The sequence below is a fragment of the Symphodus melops genome, assembly GCF_947650265.1.
Source record: "Symphodus melops genome assembly, chromosome: 10".
In the NCBI taxonomy this organism is placed as follows: Eukaryota; Metazoa; Chordata; class Actinopteri; order Labriformes; family Labridae; genus Symphodus; species Symphodus melops.
In genome coordinates, this window is record NC_136700.1 from 5714210 (window position 1) to 5739717 (window position 25508).

The following is a 25508-nucleotide window of genomic DNA, read 5'->3' on the forward strand; positions in this document are numbered from 1 at the left end:
CAATGCATTATTAATATGGGCCAGATTGGGTGGACTTGTGCTGTTCCACGGCTTAGTCTTTCAAACGTGTCTTATTTTAGTGTTGGAGGTTGAACACGTGTTGTCCACAAATGGATGGGCAAGAGCATGACTTTCCACGTGTTATTTTAGTCTGCGGTGAATGTGCAGAGTGTGAGGATCATGCACTTTGCTGCATTTTGGAGGTATTTAATTGTAGCTATTAATCACTGTCCTGTAGTTCAGGAGATGGAGAAGTTGTAAAAACATGTTACCTGGAGGGTATCTGAGCAGTTTGTGTTGTTATCTTATTCCTACTCCAGTGTCTTCCAAAACTGACTGCAGGCCAGCTACATGGGCTGGATATGCAGCATATATGAGGGGCTGTGCCCCCTTTCCTCTCCTCAGAATAAACTGGGTCAATGAGCAGGTTCATAAATCATTGTGAAGCCAGTGTCAAAAACGTTAGCTGCAGCCACCACTGCTGAATAAATTGCTTGCGCTGCGGATATCTGTGTATATGTAAGTCTGACAAGGCACACCTGGGGCGAAAGGATCCCAAAGAAAATGTTAATGAGCACTATCTTTTCAGGTGGATGGATAGCACAGGTTTGTCGTGCTCCAGATAAAGCACACCTAGGGTGAGCAGTTGCACTTTTAATTGTGTGTCACTCTGGCCCATGTGTGCGTGGTTATACATGGATGTTGTTGTCTCAGGGGAAACAAAGTGCAAAGGAATGAAGACACAGGATGTTGAGGTTTACATCTACTGTATCCTTTGCTGCTGTGTTCACTTTGTAACCTTTAAAAATGCAAATGACACAAATGAAACAGATGTCTGGGGTTGGTTCTAAATGCAGCTTGGAATGGGATTGGTTGACTTTTTCCTAAAGGTCCTTTGATATCATCTAATGTACCACTTCTGCAATTAAGTGAATCGTTAGCTAGCATTTGGTGCTCGTACAACAAGGCAATTAGCAGGAAAATAGAGTTGGGAGAGGTGTGAGTGGAGAAGAGTGGAGGAGGGCACCAAGCTGTTCCTGTTGTGTCCAGCATGAGGGGAAGCTAATAAAGGGACAGGCCAGGAGGAGCAGGCCAGGTGGGGAGTCAGGCTGAGCTGCGCTGCCCAGGCTTTCACAAGCTCATCTGGGCTCATTATTCCATTTCAGCAGTGAGAGAATGGAGTGATAGTGCACACAAACAACAGCTACTCACTGTCACACGCAGAACATGTGCACACAAACACCTGCCCACACGCTCGTATAAACCCCAGTAGGCTGAGTTTTAATCTGAGCCGAAGTCCTTGAGAAATAATGAAGGGTAATGAAGGAAGAAGGAATGATGCAACATTTCGCCGCGTTAATGATGCACGCCACATTTAGGAAATAAAACACTGACTGAAAATGAGAGCTCATCTTCATTTATTTTACTCTCAGAGCACCCTGAGAGTGTCTGTTTGGTGTTGCTTGTTTATGCGGTGGGATGTGTCCAACACGTTTTTACGGTGGATCTGTTTTAAGTTACTTAAAGAAATCATGTTTCAGACAGCATAGGCTTCCCTACACCATTTGGCATACTGTATAACTACCATATTTATAGTTCTACAAAAATTAACAGTGGAAGAAAAAAAAAAAAGGAAAATATTTAGATGTGCAAAAGGTAAGTCTGTCTTCCTGTGATAAGAGAGATGGTACGAGAAGGGAAGGTGTGGGGAATATCTCCCCCTGATAAACTGTGAGTCCCTGATTGCATTTGTCAGCTCTGGGTCTGCACTGCTGGAGTTTGCTGACCTCTGTAAACTGCTGTTGTTATCTATTGGAATTATTCACACAATGTCCACACACAGTGTTAAAAAAAACAACCCAAAAAACAACTTGCACACACAGTTCTCGCCAGCCACATACAGCAACATGCAGATTGCCCTCTCTTTTATCAGCCACAGACGGCCACGGTAAATGAAGAACTCTTCCTCAACCCAGGTCCTCTGCAGTGCATGGAAATCCGCTGGCCTGCAGGAATGGACCAGAAATTTGGAAAACTCTCACAGGGAGATAAATCATCGAAATATGCTGCAGTCACTAACAGCACTCTGACCTTTCCTTGTCACACACACAAACTAGCACATTCACACACACACGTGATATGTCCTGAGACTGCAGTTTTACTATCCTCAGCGGGCCCTGTGTCCCTGCTCTGACCTCCACAGCTCCGCGACAGGAAATAGACTGTCTGTATTACCTTCTTACCCTCAGACGAAGCAAGTTTAGTTGTTGCTGAAGATGGAAAATACAGCAAACCCTAGATTTAGGCACCTCATGGCTTAATAATAACAGCAATGATGGAATATAGCACATCGAGAGCTAAGCACATAGATGGAAAGCTTGGTGAGAAGTTGCAGGACATAATGAGCTCTAAGTCTGACAGGACCCTTTGACCATCTTCCCAGCCTCTTTTTCTCCCCTTTTGTCTCGCTCTCCAATTCTCTACTTTCACAATTGTGTCACCTTCGAGTGTATAAACTGGATTAAACAAGTGTGAGGCGCTCCGTCATGGATGCCGTTGCCCGTCAGGAGAGAAGTGAGCCATCAGGCGAAGAACGCTGAGCCAGCCGCTTCTCACGCCCATTAGTGCCCGGCAAGATGAAGCACCCGTCGCACAGAGGTTTTGTTGTGTTTCTTTTATACACCCTGCTCTCGCTCCTTTACTCTCTCTCTCTCTCTCCCTCTTTCTCTCTATTTTAGTGACACTGTTATTGATGGCCTCTCCACTCTGACAATGCAGGGCTATTGCTTTGTCTCCCCTGCCTGCCTGTGTTTTGCCTCTTCGTTCCTCGTCTCTCCTCGCTCCCTCCACCCCCACGTGTCTCATCAACCATGCCTCACACTCTGGGTGCTCGCTCCGCAGCCACTGATAAATAAATCTTTGCATTAAAATGTGGTCCCTAAATTGTGTAAGCTTGACATCGCTGTTGTTAAAAGTAAGCACCTTGAGACAAGCATGTTCTTTGTAATAAACTCACCCTGTCTCGCTGCTTCTTTTACTCTCTTCAGATAGTTTGAATTTAGACTGAGCTGTAAATTATTGAAACCTGTCTGCAGGCTGGTTATTGATCAGCTTTAAAACAGACAGGCTCAGAGGCTTTTTGCGTTCACGGGTGGATTGCACTTTGATTTTTGGTTTTATATCGACTCGTGGTTGTAATTTATTCAAGATCTGTGTAGCTAGCAGTTTTTAGTTATAACATTTATTTTTGATGATTTCAAAAATGTCTTCCAATTTATATTTATGTTCCCAACATATCAGTCCATTAATCAGTTCATCAGGCTTCAGTTAGATAGCCTAACACATGGGGGTTTCAACTCTTAGTCCCTTCTAAATGATTGCACAGGTGGGATGCTTACCAGCAACATTTAGATGAATATGTCTGATAGCACTCTATTTGCTGTCAAGTGGGCGAACAGGACAAGTGAGTGATAATAATATTAATCGAAAAGTGTGACCCTGAGTGAAATCCCTGTAGACCTGTGTACTGAGGGTGGCTTGCCATTGAGTCCAGCCGGGATTGGATCCTCTGACCCCTGGAGAACCTTTTGCCCTCGCCTATCCACCCCAGATCTCTGTCAAACCATAATTCCTTAACCCAAAGCTCCCCTCAATGAATGTCTCTGTAGTGACTGACCTCCCCCACCCACCTTCCTCTCTCTCTCTCTCTCTTTCTCTCTCTCTCTCTCTGAGATCCTCCGAGACTGCCAGAGATGGTAATCCATCATACAGAGCCGTTGGGGGGAGGTGACAGGGCGGTGGGGCTGAAGTTCAGGCGCTAGCTGATATGGCTTCGAATCGAATGTCGCTGAAATCGATTCACCCTCTGATGTGTGGAATGCGGTGTTATTTGTGCACTGATGTTCCAAGTTCAAATGCCCATTATTTCCTTGGTTACTTTCTCACACACCCTTAAACACACATTCATTCAGTCGGGTACATGCCTTTGTGCGACACTTTAAGGTTCACAATTCTGAATTGATCTTGTGTATGGTTCAGGACTCAGCAGGACCCACGATTAAGTCTGTTTGTTTTAGGTTACAGCTGTCACGCTGCACATTGACACTCTGAGTGATGTGTCCTGTTGAAGGCTGTTTTGCACTATTCACACGCACGCACACGCACACACACACACACACACACACACACACACACACACACACACACACACACACATACACACACACACACACACACACACACACACACACACACACACACACTGAAATACTAAAGGCAAATGGCTTTTGGAGCACTTTCTGTGCTTGTGCAAACATTGGGGATAGCCCCTCCTTGAAGTAGTCCTTTGGGAATATAGAAGACACAGAGTTTGAGCTTCATTTGATTCTCAACTGAACTGTGCGGATGGAAAGGAAGTGCAGTTCTGTGGGAAGGTAAAATGAGCATGTGGGATTCCAACTGGATCACGGAAGTTGAAAGTTCATAATATGTTTATCTTTTATTCTGCTGACCGTTAGACCGTTACTCGGCTTCACTAGGCCCTGGGCCACAGCAAAGTTATCGTGGGCCCGGACGTGTTATGACTTGGTGATCTCTTGATGGCAAAGACAGATATTGTGTTTGGCTTTGATTGCATTTGCTGTAAGGGACACCTATCAGCCATCAGACTCTGAACAGCTGCAGACCAGAGCTGAAACTTGATCATCCACTTCTGCTTCCTCCCTCTCTCGGCGTCTCCCTCTCTCAATCACTCTTTCCTCTTTCCTTTTTTTCAACCCCCCTCTTCTCTCTCATTTCCTCTTCTACTGTTTGAAAGTGATACTCAAAGCATTTTGATCACTTTCAAAAGTGAAGGGAGACAAGATCAAATGTTTCAGAGTGTGGTTTCTAACACAGCTGTGGGTCCATTCAGATTTACAGCTTGACCTTTACATGACTGCACCTCTGCATCCAATGGGCGTAACAGCAGAGGAAGTAGAGTGGGTGCTGTGTCTAGTTGAAGGTGACATTGTGCATCGCAGAGTTAATAGCTTCCCATTTTGATGTAGAGTGTGTCCTAACTGCTGCCTTGGCCTGCACTGGGATCAGTCTCAGGCTTGGCTGATGTGGAAGAAGGGGCACAGCAGCCACCAGCTCACTGCTGGATCCTCCATATCCACTGAGTTCAGAAATAAATGTCAACATTGTCAGCGTCAGGACCAGCAGAGACACATGATTTCATACAGGGTAACTGGCGACGTCAGTTATCTGGGATGCAGTATTACCAGGTGCACTGAGATGACATCACATGGTGTATGAGACTGGGAGCTGTGGTATGTGTGGCCACCTGCTTCTGCAGCTGGGATGATGATTAGCAGCAAGCCAGGCTGATAATTAACCAGCCAGGCACCGGTTCAGCCAAAAGGACCGACAGACCGGGACACTGAGAGACATCTTACATTGCCAGATATGAGCCTGCACATTGGTTGGCACAGTATAGACCAGACAGACTCGCCGAGACCACTTAAGCACTAGCCTGGCCAAAGGCCAACTGAACAGAAATCAGAACACCCTATTGAAATGCTAAGCAGAACCTTATCTCTATGCCTCTTGCTGCTGGCTCCCATGCTCTACACTGTCCAGGGCAAAGCTATTAACCAAAATGCAGTTCCCCCTATGCTTTGCTCTGTGTGTTTTGATTTCAGGTTAGTTGTGTGTATGTTTCTCCATGTTTTGCAATTTTTTTTTTTCTAAATTCATGAGCTGGGTTTGCTTTCTAAAATTTCAAGAAATGTATCTTACTCTAAGTGTATTACTTTTGATATATTAGTCTAAACTCAATGGTGCATTTCACAACAGTACACCACCAAGGGAGACCAAAATGAAGGCAGTGCATCATCTTAAGCGTGGTTGTAATTGCAGGGATTTGTCTTGAATTTACCACGATGTCTTCTTATTCCACAGGAAATGAAATCTAACGACAGTGAGTGATCACCAGGGGGTGTGTGGCTGACTGATGAGCACGCTCATTTGACTCCACCGATCCTCAAAAGCCATTAACACTCTCCTGTTTCATGCACATATTGGGCCTGCACACCGAGACACACAGGCACAGCAGCACATACATGTTTGGAAGTCATACACAACACAGGCACATATGCACAAGCCAGTAGCCACACACATACACACTATCTGTAACAGATTCCAAAGTCAATCTCTGTCGTCCAACTTGCGCAGTGAACGTTTGCCCATTTGAAGCCTATAATGGCAGAGTAAGGGAAAAATGAACCCCCAGACACCACGTTGTAATGGAGCTGAAAAGAACAGCTTAATTGGCCAACATAAGCCAAACCCAGGCATTAACTGTGAAATTTACATGTTGGCTTTTTTTCCTGTCCCTCTTTTTAAAGGTCTCTATGGGCTTCCTTTTGGAACAGACACATGAATTACAACCCTGACACTACATTAATATTGATTTGGCTGCTGTTGCTATACAGGAGGTTGCCATGTTATTCAAAACATGTTGAGTGGGATACATCTGCAATTAGCTGTTTGTTGGTTTATGCAACTAATGTTATTAGTATAATTGCCTGTTTTTGGTAATTCACTCCTCCCCTCTCAAACCCACCCTGGTTCCGTAAAAGACAACCTGAACCTTCAAACTATGATCTAAAAGTATTGTAGACACATTCTGAATTGGTTTCATGATCCCGGGATGATTAATCTTTTTTCTAAATGTGAAATCTGAGGGTGTGCTAATTTGTTCCTGTTATCGCATCCTCAGACTCGTAACAGCAGGGACTTGTCTACATGATTTAGCTTCTTTCACACCAGTACAGGAAGTTGATCTGCCAGATATACCTCTGAGTTCAGATAGGCTGACCTTTGCCCAGCTCTGGTTGTGACCTCTGACTGACCATCGATTGACCATCATCTGACCCCGTTGCTTGAAACAGAGCTGCATACAGTTCCATTTGGCAGTCTGGAGAACATCTCTAACATACACATAACATAGTTAACTTAGGGTTATTGGGAGATGTATGAAAGTAGGAATAGCCTGGGAAGGCAGGGTTATTCTTGTGTCGGAGGAAGAAAGCACAAATAATTCAATTATCGGCTAAGGGATATGAGTATCTGTCAGCTTATTCATTCTTATAGTTCTCCAGTTATGATGTTACAGCACTATCCTCAAAACTAGATTGCCACAGGATTCAACAAATTACCTACTTTATGACAAATTGAGCCACCGGTTGTATTCTGACATCCATGAACCTTTATTCCCTTTCTTTGCAATACATTCTATCATTTAGAGTACAAAAAAAGCCTTTTCTGCTTTGTAAGACTTTATTTTTTTTTTTAAACCAAACCCAGCACAATCTATTCACATTTTTTTTGCAAGGCAGGATGTTGCACTATCTCTATTCAGCATCTTGAGTCTCCTCAAGTCCCATCCTTCCTTTCCCTCTTATCCCTTAAGCTGTTGTTACCTTGCTGGTGGTAGACGATATACATTTTAGCCCAGAATCCAAATCCGCTCAGTGACAGCCATCTAATGACATTAGCAGTTTCTCATATGCCTCCTTAAGTAGCTTGACTTGATAAACCATCCTTATTAGGGCAGGAGATTGCATTTTTCCCCCTCTTTTGGGGTGGGGAGGGGCACTGAATCATGCAAACTGTCATTAGTATTCTTGGACCTTAAATTTTCTACCACACGTGCTACCCCCACCTCACTCAAGCGAGATCATCTCACCTCTTCAGACGACATCCTTGTGCCAGCAACACCAGCGTCAGTCCTCTCTCACTGTCTGTCTCTTTTCTCACACTCAGCAGGGGGATGGTTGGCCCAAGAACGTGGCATCATTAACTTTTTTGAGTGGCAGACGTTAGACGTGTGGAGGGCTGTCCTGTCCTACCCCCTGCTGGGTGTCCCTCATGCCCCATCACTCCTACCTGTCATCATCCATCTCTGTGTTTCTTGTTTCTTCTCCCCCCAAATCAGCCCACATTTCATACACTTGACGTTCAGTCAAGGGTGAATGAGCAGATGTATTAGTGTAAACATATTCAATTTCAGTGTCAGGCCTCTGCCAAATTATTGTTGATGTTCACAGTTTGTAGGTATTCTTTGGTATGTGTGGTGGGATAAATCCATCTACAATTATGTAACTGTTAAAGCATTATGACACTAGCTCTTTCTAAAAGTGTGGAGGGTCCCTGACCACACAGTGTTGAGAGGTTTTATTGTTGCCACCAGTGTGGCACGTGCTGCTTAGCTCCCTGTGGTTCGACGCCCTGTCTCATTAATCACAAGCCCTGTGCCGGAGCCCTGACAAGCCACAACCTGGTGGCCAGCTCCCCTTTTGTATGCTGGGAAGGCTGTGCATCATTATCTCCTCCCAGGAAGAAGGCAACACAGCAATGACAGCTGCCAGTGGTCACTTGAACCCAGCCCCCTTTAAATTGAAACTCTTCCCTTCACATATCCCCCACCAAGACTTTTTTGGGTATCTCCCTTCTTGGGTTCACAAGATTTGAACCATCAGGGCAAAGGTCAGTGGATTTGCCAGGTTGTCAAGGCAACTCTTCACAACATCAGACGTCAAGACAGTTGGCCAACCATGACGGAGGCAGGCAGGGTACTCTGCTTGGCCGAACATTTCCTGCTGGGTAGCGGAGGAAAAAGCACAGAAGGGGAGAGAACAGCATTTTTGTCTGGCAAACTCTTCCCGACTGCAGTGATGAGGCTTTTTTTTTGATTGATGAGGATTGCTGTTGAGGAATATTTAAGCCTTCATAGGGTGGGTGTGAAAGGCTTGATGGGGTCCAAGTCATGTTGAACTGTTGGGTGTGGGGGCTCAGAGCCATGCCATGGTCTAATTGTGTCAAGAGCATGTAGCTGAGATGTCACTTGTCTCTAATTGGCTTAGATCAATCCACAAGAGGCTCAAAGCTCACTGACCTAACCTCTCTGTCTTCCCCTGTCTCCCTCAACCCGTTTCTCGTTAGCTCTTGTTACTCAGCCAAGCTAAAACAATGGCCTCCGCATTGCCCTTACCGTTGGACCGTTTGATCCAAAATTCCAGTTCTTACAGGCCTGTCAATTTCTCTGCCTGTATGTGTTTCTTTTTATAGAGCTAAATATTGCTTGTAGCAGGCATCAAGAATGATGAGAGTGGATGCAGAGGGCAGCCTGATCTGAGCCTGATTGGAGTTCTGATTGATCAGGGCCCTGGGGTTGTCATGGGGTCAATACAAGGAATGATGAAAACATGGTCCATCTTTGGGGAATGGGCCTATCTTGCACTTTCACATGCCATTACACCTCCTATCAATCCAAACAACAATTCATATCATTTCCCCCCCTTTCAGTACGTGTAAGTATGTATCTTAGACCCTCATTTACTAGTGCTGAAATCAGTCAGCCATTTGATTCTACCAGAGTGGGTGTTCCTTCTTGGGCAGCTCAGGATTTATGATATGCTACAAGGGTTCAGGGAATGACCCTCTAGTGTGCATCCCTGATGATGTTCTAATTGGATGGGGTGACCTTTCTTCACTGTAATTTTCAAGCGTACTGTCCTTGGGGGTGGGAACAGATTAAAAAGCAGCAGGGGTGGGCTGATTGATGTCTGCTGTGGTTGGTGTGGCTGTGGATGGACAATGACAGGTAGACGGACAGTAACATATGAGTCCACAGCTGTTGAATGGGAAGGATGTACAGACTGATGCATGGGAGGTGGTCACAGGCAGGCTGACTGATTGCTGCCTTCTGGTACATCATCCCTTGTAATGGCTGTAAAGACTATGCCTGCTATGATTGAGCACTGGGAGAGGTTGATTATATCATATATTTGATCATAATACCAGTGTATATATATAAATTAATAACAATTTAATATTTGAAATACATTGCAACGTGTTAAGAACATTTAGAATTGTCTACATTACTCTACTCTGTAACGTACAAATAAAAAAAACAAAACTAACTCATTTTGCTACTTGGACAATGGTGGACTTGCTGCACCGTGAAAGTAGTTTGACACAAAATTGCAGCAACATCACCCTACACAGGACATGAGAGGTGCATCAGAAGCCATCTGTATGAGCTCAAGATTGATTCAAATATTTACATGTTTTCTTATTTGTAGTTGATTAGACGGTAACAGAGACATTATGAAGAAAAAAAAACACATGTTGTGAAAAGTAGGAATAAACAGGTGAGGTGGAGAAAACTCCACATACATAGACATAAATACATACCATATCCATAAATATATACTGTATATAATTTATTATGGCATATAATTTTCAAAATAACATTCCTGTCATTTTGCACAATTTTATGGAAATTAAAGCACTGTATATAAAACATAATTGGGTTGTAAATACAGTATGTGGATGTGTGTTTGTGCGACCTACCCAATGTTAATCCCTGATTTGGGCCGTTATTTGCCTTGCATTCATGTTTAGCACTTTCCCTGTCCTTTCAAAGCTCCCAGCATAAATTTATTTATTTGTGTCAATGTGAAATTTGCTCTGCTCTTCTTTGCAGCCAGAATGAGTTGAAGTGTGGTGAATGGGTTGTTTCGGTGCATTGACAGGTGGATCCTATTTTGAAGGCATATGAAGCTGGAACTAATTCCCGCATATTTATCTGGCTTGGTCTAAGCAAGCTAAGCTCTCTCCCTTCTTAATATTCCAGGAACAGCCTATTGGTTGTCGTAAAAAACGGCTCAAACTGTTTTGGATCATTGAGAGAGGAAGCACATATTTATTCCTTTGCAAATCAGCTTGGGTACATGCAGCAATTTAAGATACTTGAATCTGTTGTTATTTAATGCTGTTAAATTAAAAAGAATTTTGGGAAAGGAGGGCCCTAAAACTTATAGAGAACAGGTGTGTTTTATTGCTCTGTATTTGTCCTTTGGTCCCACATTGTGGCTGAAGCTCCACTTTAGCAGTGAGCCAGTCACAGCAGGAGGGTCACAGTCAGTCTTGTGCCATGTGAGAACTGCAGGGAGTGGGCTAACGAGGTGTCTGGGCAGCTGACGGCTTTGTCCTGCTGCCTGTGAGTGGCGATGGCACAGAGCGTGTCCTGCAGAGTGTCCTGTCTGTTCTTTGTGTCTGCCTTTCTCCTCTGCCCAGCACTTTGGGCTACAAAAGGAAGTCATGCAAGGCAGCATTGTGGCATCAGGTGGATGAGGAGCTTCGCCTGTCCCCCTTTTACCCCCTTCCCATTCAGTCTCTCTTTAGATGACAGGAAAACATATACTCATGACTAGGACCTTGCTTGTGTTTTATGTAGCTGGAAGCTCATTTCAACTTTCACTGAAGTCTCTGAAAATCTTTTTTTTCCAGAGTCCATATTTCCACGCTTGTTCTGGCCTTTATTTTCTCTCCTTCTCTGTCACATTATGCTGAAGTGAGTGATGATCCAGAGGGCAGGACACTCTCAGTCATGTGTTTGCTGCTTGTATTTGCTCCGTCTCCCATCTTCTTGTCTTTGCTCTCTTCTCTAATTTATGAACTGCTACACTTGAGTGGGCCTAAGGCCTATTAAAACCAGCACAGCGTCTGTTTGTCCTGGCCTTTCCGGCTCCATAGGAAGCTCATCTAGGGCTTCTGCTAGTTAATGCCACTGCAGGGGGTTAGCGAGAAACATGGACACCTCTGTGGATCCTTTGCCCACTGGAGGGACTTGTTTGATGCTTCTTTTAAAAGGCCAAAGTCATTTGTCTTTGTTGTTTTCTCCTCCCAGGGACTGTTTAGAGAGTGAGACAGCAAGAGAGATAAAGAGTGAGAGGGCGTATGAGTGCATAAGAAAACATGCCTTTCTCTCAGGAATCTTTTATAGATGTTGTGAATGTTTCTCATATGGGCTTTTTTACTGAATGCTATATTGTTCTTTGTTGTTTCTCTATTTTGGGACGTCTTTTGAGGTTTCTCTTCACTCGGTTTGACTCGAACAACAGCTGTGGATTTTCTTAACCTACGTTTTAGATATAAGTATCGTACAAAATCTGTACAGATTTTGCTCTGAAGTATTTGATATTTTAAAAGTGTTTATCTTTTGGGGATCTTAAGTGCTGTAATTCAAACTCTGTCAACACCATATGTTTGTTCAACCCTGTCAATCCTCATCAATATTTAATCAACTGGACAGCAGGTCTAAAACACGGCTTTAGGATTTATGCTACCTTCGAAAAAAAAGGGCTTTAAGCTTTGATCCTCCAACCTGTGTGTCTCTTCTCCAATGGCCAGAGACGCTGTGATTGCTCTGGTAAGTCAGCATCAAAAGCAAGATATCCATATGGAGGCCGGATGGGCTCTGGTCATGTTGAAAAAGACACCAAAGAACCCATGCTGTAGACATCAAAAAGTGTATTCACATTCACTGGACAGCATCACTGCAATGTTTTATATGTGAACAACACTTGCTGAGCTCAACCGCAGCCTTTCCATATTGTTAAAGTAATCGGATTTAAAACAGAGGAACACAAGGGCAGACAACCAAGAGTGAACCACAAAAATATCACAAAGGTTAGGTGGGAATCCCAATGGGACTACAAATCCCTCCACTGAAATCTCATTGTTTGGAAACCATGTAACCGGATTCCTGTAACAAGTCTCTGATCAGTGGAGCCTTGGCCCAAAGGACTCAATTAGACCAGAACGGCCCTTTCTGACCAGGCCTTTATTTTGCCTCCTTCCTTCTCCCAGCATGCTTCTACCACTGCTGTGGAGCCTCCTAATGCCCAGGAAACCATCACATCGCTCAGCCTTTGCCCCTCTCATTACACACCAGCAGCATAAGGGCACACCAGGATGTGTGTATGCATGTACATTATGTGTGTGTTGCTTACACCAGTAAGCATGTGGCACTCCCCTTGACTTAATGGGTTAATTGGCAGCACAAGAACAGCACAGGTATATTTAAAACACTGGCAGAAAATAGCACTTACTGTAAGATCCCTGCAGTCTAAGGCAGTAACCCAGAACTTAATTTCAGTCATTTTGCCCTCCTTCACTTATGATTAGACTGAATTATGATAATTTCTTGATTATGGTTTGGCCCCTGCCTGTGAGCCAGAGGACACTCCCTGTCTGAGTGTGGAAGAGGATGGCACGGGGAGCATGTGCAACCTGCTGGATCTGCAGCAGGTTGCTTGTTTTTGTACTTGTCTGTATCTTGCACATCATGAAAACTCAGCAGGTGCATTTTTTTTTTCCATTCAGATAATTACTTTCAGAAATGTTGCAAGCCCCTAACTGCAGTTTACAGTCTGAGTTTACACTGTTAAGTGTGTCTCCAAAGACTGCGATACAAGATAGAACATTTCACCAACCAAGAAATGGCTGGGCTGATATTACGGATGAATAAATGATTGTGCGTCTAATAATGAGTGCTTGTACACGTGTAAGGAGGAGAAGCATCAGCAGTCAGGTCAGCACTCTCCATAGCTTGGCCTCCATTGTCTGAAAACCCAATCCCACATCACTGATTCACATTCAATCAGCGGTACAGTCAGTGATTCAGATAATACAAGCTGGGTCATTCACATTGCCTTTTCTTCACACGAAAGTCAATTAGAGCCTCATTTAAAAAGCAAAATTAGTTGTTATAGATTTAATAAGGGACTGGGGCTGTGGTGGACTGGGCAAAATTGAGGGGGACAGTGGTTTGAGGTCCATGGGGAAATGAAAGCCTCCTCAATAAACCCCACTGGTAATGACTTCTGTTTAGTCTTGATAATGTCTGCTAATTAGTTAATCAAAGACAATGGCCTTCTACATACACCTCCCACCTTAGCAGCTTCTGTCTGCTTCACTGAACAACGGCTCAGAGTGTAAAACCTTGAAATCCCCATTCATTCCCATCCCTGGCGGACACACCTGGTTGAGTTTGGTGTATGCCTGCAGCAAGATGTACAACACATTAATTTGCTGAATTAATGTTAATAGATGCATGAAAAAGGAAATACCCAATGATCTGTGCTGTAAAACATACTACATGTAAAAGGATAATGAAATATTATCGGAACTATTCACTCCATCCTGTGTAAGCATCTATGCTGGTCAGAAGGTCAATATACAGACCCTCTGGGCTGGACAGGCTGGAAAAACAGACGATTGACAAAGTGTCTCAGCACCCCTTGGAGCTGCCATCATTGGTTGAGTAATACTCTGTTTTCTCCATAATCAATTAGTAAGCCTTCATTAGCTGAGCCATTCATTATGTTGGCATGTCAGGAACAGGACATGGTGCAGTGGCCGCCCCTGGGATGGGCTCGTCACTGGGTGCTGATACATGACTAGGCTCTTACAATCTTTCTTGCATCTAAAGAAAAAAACACTATTACTGTGTGTAGCATAGCCAAGCAAGCGTCACTCTGTGTGGCCAAATCCCCGTTTAGTTGTTCCACAGCCAGCCAAGTAAGCATCATTCATTTTAGTTGCACAGCTAAGTAAATACTTTTTTTGCTGCTCTTGTGAAACTACAGTAAATACACATTAAACAGTATTGTTCAGTATTGTACTGAATTCCTACAGTACATATTTTGGGATTCTTAAGATAACAAAATGTGAGCAGGCCTGCTGTTGGCTTTAAGATTGAAATACATAATAAGACATACTAAACATATCCCAATTAGTCTGCTATCTCACAGCCCTTGTGAATATTACAGGGGTTTGTGAGCAGCAGTAGGAATCATTAATGTAAAACAGATGTTGGACGGATTCCCTGGTGCACCAGCTCTCCTTGCTGGAGTCTCCACCACTGCAGTGTCAACTGCTGCGCTTGTTGGGATGCATATTTAATAGAAACAGAATTGATTCGACTGTATAGTGCTTCTGTGTGTACATGAGTATGTTGGTGTGTCAGCGTTGGTGTTGAGGTAGTGTTAAAGATGCCCGCCGCACAGTGTGAGCGCTCTTTTTAATGTGTAATGGCTTGTGCTATAGAATTATGATGAGGGGCAGACAGAGATTAAAAGAGTGAGATATTGGACGGACCTATGATGGATGAGAGCTGTTTGGGGATCAATTAAACAATACAATATTAATTCTGCCAGCGACATGCTCATTAGGGACTTGATGAAAGGAAAGAGAGATGGGAGAATAAATGTGTCATTGATATTTTATGACTTTGTCCTTGAATTTTCATTTTTATTTTTTCATTTTATTTTTAAGGATATATATCCAGACCTTTGGTGAAGGTAGACATCTTTAATTACCGGCAGTAGCTATATTTTAGCATCTAAACAAAAACCTTATCTTAGCATTGTGGATGTTGTTCATTACAAAATCTCATTAAGCTTTATTTAAATGGTATGCTGTTTGTATACCACCACTCTTCAGGTCTTCTGTAATTACATTTACCATATTGCTGACCTTGTTTTAAGGCTACAGATAAGCGCCGACTGAAAAGAAGCTGTTATCAACTTGGGCTCTGCGGTAGAGTTGCATCTTTGTGTTGCCCACTACAGCTAGATTTGGCTGAGCAGAGAAACCGAGGAAAGTCAGCTAATTGCAGGAGCAGATCTTATCAAAGGGCCGCTGAGCGCTGCAGATCAGGGAGCCAACAGATGTGAGTAACAGCTGCCATGTTGAGTGTCAACCTTCTCACTGCTGTCAGTCTCCATTTGCCCTGTGCACGAGTAAATAATGTGTTGTCTTAATTCATTTGCCTCCCATTGCAACAGCCGGTGCGTAATGGATTCTAATATTAAACACGGTACCGTTCCAGTATGCAATTAGTGTATAGCTCCACCTATTAACACTTCTATATTAATGATGTCTCCCAGAGTTTGCTGAATGCTAGTCGTGGGCCTTATGATTGTAGCAATGGAGCACACCATTGGCAGGCATCAGCGGTTGGGGACCCATCAACGTGCCTGCCAATGGAGGCACTATGAAACTTCTGTGGTACTGTTGCAGAGCCAACACAACAACTTCCCAACAGCCTTACCTCAGGGAAGGCTATCCTGATGCGCTGGCTCAGGGGGTGGACACACAGACGGACAGGCGGGGCTGGTTGCCAAGCTGAGCCAGGCTCATTCAGTCCGACCACGTGTGCAAGTATCTGCTGGGGGAGAGGGGGGTTTCAGTGTGGACAGACTGCTAAGTGGACATTGAGAGGCAGTATAGGGGTGTGGCTGTTAAGTGAAAATGGTCAGGGGTGTACTCTGTACAGATGGGGGGGATGGAGCGTGAGCAGATGTTTTAGGGGTGTGTGTTTGTCTAGGGGGTGTGACATAGGCAGTGAAGGGCAGTCATGGGACTATAGAGAAGACATTTGTTGTTGAGCTCACTGCCCTTCTGAAGCTACTCATCTGAAAATGTTAAAGGTGATGCTCCAGACAAGACATCTGGGATTGATCTCTACCCTCTATCAGAGGTCAGGGTGTTCAAGCTAACCCCTTTTCTTTGTTCCATGTAGTCCTACGTTTACTATAATCAGAGGACTTTAAACTTGAATATTATTTATGCAGTTTAACACTGTATTACTGGGAATGTTTGGTGAACGGGCATCTAACTTTGATGTGAGAAATGATGCTCTGTGTTCATTACAGCACTCTCTTCGTCCCAAGCCATCTATAGCCTCTCTCTCTGCTGTTCTCTGGTGCACAGCAAAAAAGCAGATTGTAGATTTTCATTTTGGCTGAAAAACTGTCAGATTCTTGACAGCATTTGATCTGGACATATGCTCTGGTACTTTGGAAACAAACATCAAGTGTAGAAATCTCTCAGTCTCCTACCTATCTATCTTTCTCCTTCATCCTGGTGCATTTCTTCATACATTCATACAAAGTAATGTTTTTCTACATTGTAAGCATTAAGTTCTATTCTTTTCTACTCGATGCATAGTTTACGAGAAGTGCTCTGGTGCTTGCTTGATGCTGTTTTTTATCATATCCGGTGATGTTTTTTGTTTTTTTTTATAATTGGTGGATAGAGACGGGCCTTTGAGTGCGGATCATGGCGCTGTAATGACTCTCTCTGTGCGTCTGGGTGGGAGTGCAGCCTGTAGACCGGCTTTGAATGGGAATGGGATGAAGGCTGGGTGGAAATGAATTTCTAAAGGGCAGGGTGCTTCATCACAGTCCCGGCACTGGCCGTCCCACTCCTGCCTGAATAACACCAGAATTATCACTCAGAGGGAGGAGAGAGAGCGATGAATACCACCAGCTACAACACCCTGGGGATTCTGGTAACCCCCGCCCCTCCCCTTCCCCGTCTCATCTCCACATACACACACACACACACACACACACACACATACACAGACAAATACAAATGCACCGAATGCTCACACAGGTAGGTATTGGCGGGGGCACTAATGGTGTGCTCCATTAATCATACAATGATGAAGGCCATTTCCTTTATTTAATTGGCTGTCAGTATCTCAGTGTCTTTGTTGCATGTTATTTCAGACTCACACTTGTGCCTGCTCCACTCTTTTAGCCAGCAGAGTGCAGAAAAAGGGTACAGCTGAGAGCTCTAGGACACATCAAACAAGTGTCTTTTGTTTCTGAATACAGCATATGACTGATAGCCTGAACAATATAGAGTAAATAAACCTCTCACTCTAATATGCAGCATTTAAAAAAAAAAAATAATCGTTGAATTTAACAACGAATAGATCATTGAATAGATTATTTTACCTTTTATCATCCTTATTGATTTATTTGTTCATACATCTTTTTAACAATCACTACTAAGTATTACTAGTTGGAGAACATACTTTTGTAGATTGCTTGAAAATAGCAATTTAAAGTTTAATAGATGAATTATTAAAGCATTCAACCAGGAACTTTAATTGTTTTTTGTGGCATACTGCCACCTCACCTTTTACCAAATAGATTACAGTTTCTTGTCATGCATTGTTTTGGTCAGTGTAGCTGTAATTGCAGTAGTTTTTTTTAATTTATTTATTTCTATTGACAACAAAAAGTAGGTTGGAAATAAGGAGAACTGCCCATTTCCTGTATACAACTGGGTGGGTTTCTATGAGACTATAAATTTGCAAGTGCTGTTTAGAAACATGTAGCAGTGAATGCTTAGCAGAATCCACATGTAGGCAGTGGAGAGGGGAGGGGAAAAGAACATGCCCTGTCTAAAGCACATCCACACAAAGAGAACGATTACACACACAGAAAGGAGGTCCATTATTAGCCGTTATTGAAAGTAATGACTTTGAATACATTTGAACATATTTCTCCATTCACAGTTGTTAACTGAATGATTTCTGTGCACTGTCGTCAGTGTTCATTGTCTTCACAGCGACAGGAAACTGCAAGCTACGGTGTCATATTTATACACTCATTTTGTGAGCTACCACAAAAAAACATGACTGTTGGGGAAATTGTCAGCCGGATGAGGTGTTACTTACAATATTATGAAATGCTTTCTTAACCTATCACTGATCTGTAATGAGGAAGTCACGTGCCTGAGAAAAAAACTTAAAATAGTACAAGCTGATTTTACAACATATGAAAAGTGCATTGACCTGCATTCTGATGGTCTTACTTTGTCTTTGAAAGATTGGAAAATACATGGTTTATACATGAAGTTGTGTTCTGCTCTTTACGGACAGAAAATTGAATTAATTAATTGAAAGAGACAACAGAAAAACACCAACTTTTTAAATAGGCATCCAAAAGTTCACAGAAATGTTAATTGATGAAACACGTCTTTCACACAGTCTATTGTGTTGCTTCTAATTAGACAAGGCAACTCTTGTGTTTTAGTAACAAGTGAAGCAAGGAAGGGAGTATGCAATTATGTTAAACTTACAAAGGCCTTTTTAATTCACAAAAAACACTTGGTTCAGCTTTACACAGGGATGTCTATTATCTTAATGCACACAGCCTGTTCACAGTGCAGAGAGGAGAGCATGAGAGGCAGAGTGCTGCAGTTGGCTTGTTTTCCTCTTTGAAGGCTGAAGGAGGGCATGGCAATATTTACTAAGAGAGTGCCCCCCCTCGGTCCCACCCTGCTAGGCTGGCGTTTGAGCTTCACAGCCGGGGGATGTGTTTTGCACCAGCACATCTCAGTACATCTCCCCCCACACACCCCCCACCCCCCACACACCCCCCACCCTCTCCCCCCTCTTCAAGCCCTCCACGGACATGCAGCACAGGGACACCCACTTCCTCATTAAAAAACCAACAGCCATTAATGTTAGATGAGGGCAAGAGGAGCTGGGAGAGGGAGAGCGGGGGAGAAAGAGGGAGGTGTTTTCCCCTTGATCGACTCCTAAGGATGCATGATGAATCCTCACAGACACACGGGCCGACATGCAGAGAAAGGGGAGGAGATGAGAGGCCGCAGACATTTTTTTTTTTTCTCCCAAAGACAGACGTACTGACAGCCATAATGAAGGTCTTATAAAATGGCTGCAGCTTTTTGTTGAGACACACATTTGAGATAGAAGCTGAAAAATTACAAGTTGGAAGGCAGCTATTGCCCTGTGTAGATGGACTGTTAATACTCAGTATTCCCCCGCTGTGAGGTCTTAAATCGACGAGCTCCCTGATGTGGAAAAAAGTGACAAGGAGAAAAGGGGTAGCAGCATCTCAGCCAGGGTCAGAGTGATAAGACATGGCTTAGGGCTTAACCATAAACAAACACACACACACACACACACACACACACACACACACACACACACACACACACACACACACACACACACGTCAGTGCAGTAAACAGTTCAAATGTCTTTGCTGTTGTCATGTGTTGTTTTGTTGTAAGAGACCTGAGGGTTCTTCTGATTCACATCAATCTAACTGTGATGGTCTATTGCCACTGGCCATCGACCAATCAGCTGAGACTGTCCACTTGATTCTACATAATACCTTTCCAATTGTGATATGATCCGGAGAATTAATCACATCAATGTATTTGATCAGCTTTAGCTTCACAGTCATTGAAGACTTAAGCACATAGACTCTCCTTTTATAAACTGGCCTTATAAAATATTTACATGCCAGTTGTTAATGTATGAGACGCTCTCCGGGATTTTTATTTGGTATGGACATTAAGGCAAACTTCATTGTGCTATTCATCTGTGTTGATGTGCGTGGGAGGAAATTGGGGTCATTGTTATTGCACATTTTACACAGAACATCCAGAAAGAAGTGGAGATTGCCGCCCAAAGCAACGTGGGTGGGTGTTGAGGAGGGTGTGCATGTAGTTGTATCAGTACGTGTGTGTGCCAGCACACATCTTTCCTTTCCACATATTCAACCGATATATTACTAGCTTGCACGTAGAGTTGAGATGAGAAAGGGGGTCTGTGGTTGCAGAGTTGTAGCCCTATAGCGCTGGCTGGTCTGTGGGGAGCTTACTATGTGTGTGCTTGTCTGCAGGCCTTGTCTGTGTGCATGGAGCTGGGGGAGACTGAGAGACTGAGACATAGAGAGAGAGAGAAAGAGAAGAGAGAGAGCAGGCAACCAGAGCTAGCTGGCTGGGTAATGAATTTACTCCTGCGGCACTCTTTAAAGCATAATTACACTCATCAAAGCCACGAAGGCCTGTCTCGCCCACTGACTCCTAGCTAAAACAAAGGCAGAAACGCCACAGCTTAAGTCTCTTTCCATATTGTTATACCAAAGTTACAGCTACAAACAGCAATATAATTTTTTTTTTAAAGATTTGTTTTGGGCCTTTTTGCCTTTAATGATAGAGGTAGGACAGTGGATAGAGTCGGAAATCAGGGAGAGAGAGTGGGGAGAGACATGCGGGAGATGGGCCACAGGCCGGACGCGAACCCGGGCCGCCCGCGCGTGAGGACTGAGCCTCAATACATGGGGTCGCGCGCACTGCCGCTGCGCCACCGGCGACCCCGAGCAATATAATTTTAATGTGTTTTCGTGTATAGTCTGTAGATTTTTGTGAAGAAGTTTCTAACCTTAACAATTTGCGACTAAAATGAGTCATGAATACTTGAGAGTCATGAACAACATAGAGAATGTGCATATCCTTAAAGACTTTCACACAAATGTCCTCATCAGTCTACTCTGCACTGCATCAATTCTTTCACATTGGAGCTCTTTAGAAGGTACCTGTTTCCTGATGTCCCTCTTTGATTCTCTTCTCAAATTCAACCTCACGTTTTTGCGATCTCTATCCTCCCCCAATGTCCCCCCCCCCCCTCCTCACACACACACACACACCTCTAATTTCTATGGGAAAAGGTCAAGGTTGCGAATGAGCATTTGGCTCTCTTGGGTTGTGTGTGGTCGACATACATAGAGAATCCCTGCTGCACCTGTTTGAGCTCCATTGACGAGATGAGGGAGACACTTGTAAGCCCCACTTTCCACCCATCTCTAAGAACGTGTTCGGAGACTCTGAAGCTACCGGCAACAACATTAAGTTGCACAAACAAACACATACAAACATGCGCCACAACACATTGATGAATACAAGTGCAGTCTTATCAAATGTATAGGCATCCACTTGAGAGGAGTTTCTTTTAGTACTAATGCTCTTATTACAAGCTTAAATGTTGTGCATTAAGATATTGTCATTGACAAATACATTAGCAACATATCATGATAATGACTTCCAGCAGTTGTTCACATCAGCCCACAAGAATTTACCCGAGGGCAGATGTGGCTGACAGATGTGGGAAAACTGTTGTTACACTCCTTCTGATAAATGTGTCTTTCAAAAGTCACACTTGTGTGAAACATGAAGCAAAAACAAACAAGGCTTAGATCAAGGGCCACACAATAGAGACGTTTAGCTCATGTGATAAATCTACATTAACATATAAAATAAACCAAATATTTGTCAAAATCTATTGGAAAGTGTAAAAACAAGTAACGCATGTGTGCTTCTGTTTTGTGTTTCTTGCACTTCTCTCTTCCCCTCCTCTCCCATCCTTCCTTTGCCTTCTGTCTCGCTCAGTCTTCACTCCACCTCAACATAATAAACAGTTTCAGTGTTGTTTTCCTCTGAGAGACCTTTTTGTCTCCTGAGGATTTATCATCTGCCTACAGTATTTTACGAGTCTTAATCTCCTACCATTTGATTACCAACAGCTAATTAAACAGAGTCAATGCCAAGCAGGTGACGGAGGGATGGAACAGTGATGTGGCATCAGTCCCTGTCTGCAAGCCAGACCTTCTTTTTTTTTTTTTTTTTGTCTTCTTCGCTCCACATACCACAGTCTGCACAAATAGCCTGCTGTCTTTGTGTACTATTACTGTGCTCATTTGAATTTTAGTTTGTACAGTCAAGTTAAAATCTGTCTACTGAGCCAAGTTGTTTTTCTTCTTGGTTAAATAGACCCAGTTTTTTATTTTGCTTCGCCCTCACTACAAGACTGCCGGAGGCCATTGGGAGGGAGAAGGCTTGGATTTCCAGGCTCTGCAGTTGAAAATAAGGAAATGCTGAGATCAGCATCCAAAAGGCAAATTAAGGAGCATGCAGGGGTGGCAGTGAAAAAAGGGTATAGATTTATTTCTGTAAAAACTGAAATTGGCTGAAATATGTCCCCCCACCTAGTTTTCTCCTTTGAAAAATTGAAATGCCCCCTATTTTTCTGGTTGCTGGTACACATCTTTAGCCATGCTTCCATTTGGTGTGACATCTTGCCACCCACAAAGTTGTTAAAGCAAGACAGTGAAATGATGATGAGACGCAGATATGCAGCGGACAATGATAAATGTCACCAACGACAAAGTGCCCTTTCCCTCAGTCCCTCAGCAGAGATGCTCTCTTCACAGGTCTCAATCCCTTGTCAAGTGGTTGAACCTGCACATCCATATGCATGCTGCTACACATAAAACAGCATGCATCTGCTTGTCGTGCTCCACCGCTGCCCTAGTAGACAGGCAGACAGGATGTCCTTAGCCCCAAGGCCAGGGAGACAACAGAGGATCTGCTGACCGGGAGAAACGGGCCACCAAGATCCCCAGGGCAGACTGATGCATGGCTGTGACTGTGGGTGAACTTCTGTATCTAGTTGACAAAGTAGACTCTGTCAGCATATCAGCAGAGTGATATTCAAACTGACTCCTTTTGGCTATTCACCAACTTACTCTCTTAAGGGAATGTGCAAGCATCGGGGGGTTGGGATTGTCTTAGTTCCGATGATAACCATGCAGAAAGACCACTTACATTTTTCCTCATCTATTCTTTCAGAAGTATTGTACTTTAATTATAACTAGTCCAACAGATAAATTATAACCTCGGAAGAGATATCAAACTGCACCTGCTTCATTAAGCCTGTATTGGGGTTAAGTGTGAGCAAAAAGCTTTGCAATGGAACAACTCCCTTCTGTTTAATTTTTTTAATCCAGTATTGAATTCGTACTTTGCCTTTATTATTGTAGTTGTTGCTTACAACTATTTAACCTCTGCGTAGTGGCAGCCAGAGTTATCAGTTACAGCTTAGACTGGTTTCGATAAATCATGGGGGAAAATGGAATATCTGTTTCTTTGGTAACATCTTGTGAAGGTTGATTTATTGACTTCTGGTATAATATATTATATCTTATAAAGATTGGTAAATACATTCTACTTTAAATTATGTTTCTGTGTGGCCCTTTTATGCAGCAATTCAGTGCTAATAAAACACAGTATCTCAAAAATGAAGTGCCACCAGCAACACTTAATTAATCTTAATTGCTTTGAAACAAGCCAGCCTGCAGAATCACCTCGTTTTTCTAAACGGCTCTTCCCTTGACAAAATTGCATACTACCACATTTCACCCTGTCTTTCCCGGTGTGATGAAATGCGCTTTTCGGTGCTATCTATTCCTTATCCCCTCTGTTCCGCCACACACTCTCTGCTGCAGCGTTGGAAAAGCGTTTGGACGCTGCCAGAGCACACTCGTCATCTGCTGGCAGTCTATTTGCTGTTGTTGGTGGGGGATGAGTAATGGCAGCACCACTGTCCTTATCACCAGTCCACACACCTGCACCCCTCCCTGCACCACACACTTAATTGCACCCCCACCCCTGCTTTAGGCCTGATATCTGCTTATGCCTCACATTGCTGGATGGAGGCCTTATGTCCATTAGTGCCACGGCTGCATGGGATTTATAACTCTGCGACGAGAGCTAAGAATCACATTTCTGGCTTGGTTAGGCAGGGGAAGCTGTCGTCTTGGTGAACTCAGGAGGAGGGGTTGAGTTTTTTGGGCAGAGTAAGAGGTCAGAGTTTTTCTTCTTTGCAGTGTAGAAGAAAAAGGAGTGCTGACATTTGCTCAAGATTTTCACGACTGACAGATCCCAAGTGCTCAGAGTCGAAGCTGGCATACCACCAAGGAGGGAGAAAGAACATAAAACAAATAAAAACCGAAGGCATGGAGGCAAATAGATGTGCTGTCCACACAGAGCCTTACAGACAGTCCCAGAGTGAGGGTCACATTAACAACAGGCCCTCATGCCTAAGACACAAGATGCACAGGGGTAGCACAGGTTTGCTCTGTCCGATGTAAACCTTTCACTTTGCTTTTATGATGACATATTTTCTATTTGATTATGGAAAAAGATAGATTTCCTTTTAGTTTAAAGGATTATTTCCAACGAAAGATACTGAAAGGTACACAGATTCCTTCTCGAGCTATTTCTTTTGTAGGAAAGACTATCCTGAATCAAACTCAATAAAAAGAGAAGATCACATTAGATAGTGTTTCTCTTCCTAAGGGAGATCCAATGGCCAACCAGGCTTTTGTTGAGGTCTTTCGTTCGAGGGCAACATTACGTTGGGTTGTCTAAACGTAATTGGAGAACCATTTGAAATCCTGTGGATGTAGGTTCAGGCTCAGGACCACTCCATCCCTGACAGGCCCTGTAATAGCCTTGTCTCTCAGTCACCTGGAGAGTAGATGACTTGGGCCAATCCATCCTCAAGGCCTTGCAAAAGAACTCTCTCGGGAGACCATAATTGTAGCCTATTTCTGTGTATTATCTGTCTTTCCCAAAATGGAGTGAGATGGGCATTTGTCTTTCCTGATGCGTTTCATTGCATTTTCCCCTTTAGATTGTGTTCTCTCTCCCTATTAAGCTTCTCGGTGGGGAGAAAGAGGGGGACCTAAAAAGGTCCCCCTTTTGCACTTTTCTGTGTCCTTAAATGGTTATAACACGAAGAAGGTGAAGAGAGCACCTGAGTCATGCAAAGCATCCCGATGTGTGAGATTGACTGCAGACAGTTTATCCTTGCATTCTCAACTGGAAACAGTGGCAGCAGTGGCTCCATCTCTGGCCTATAAAAAGCAGCAGCAACAGCTCTAGTACCCATTTTAGAGAATCCATCCTCCTCAGGGCAAATGCCCCAGAGAGCACCTCCATTAGGGCCCCAGCTGGAAACAGTAGCAACCATAGTTACACTCTAGTCCTGCCACCAGCCTCCCAGGTCAGGAGGGTGCTAAGAGGCTCCTATTGGCAACCCAGCTGTCCCCAGTGATAAATATCCAGGAGCTCACTGGATGACACCAAATTTTTCATCATTAATCCGGCCCATTATGAGGCTGTTTCCCTGCATTGATCCCCAGTCCAGTCCGGCT

General features: G+C 43.6%; 1 protein-coding gene across 5 annotated transcripts in view; it reads left to right on the forward strand.

The window, feature by feature from the left end:
• robo2 (roundabout, axon guidance receptor, homolog 2) overlaps positions 1-25508 on the forward strand; it is a 284885-nt gene that overhangs the window by 149178 nt on the left and 110199 nt on the right. The gene's annotated exons all lie outside the window — the stretch shown is intronic.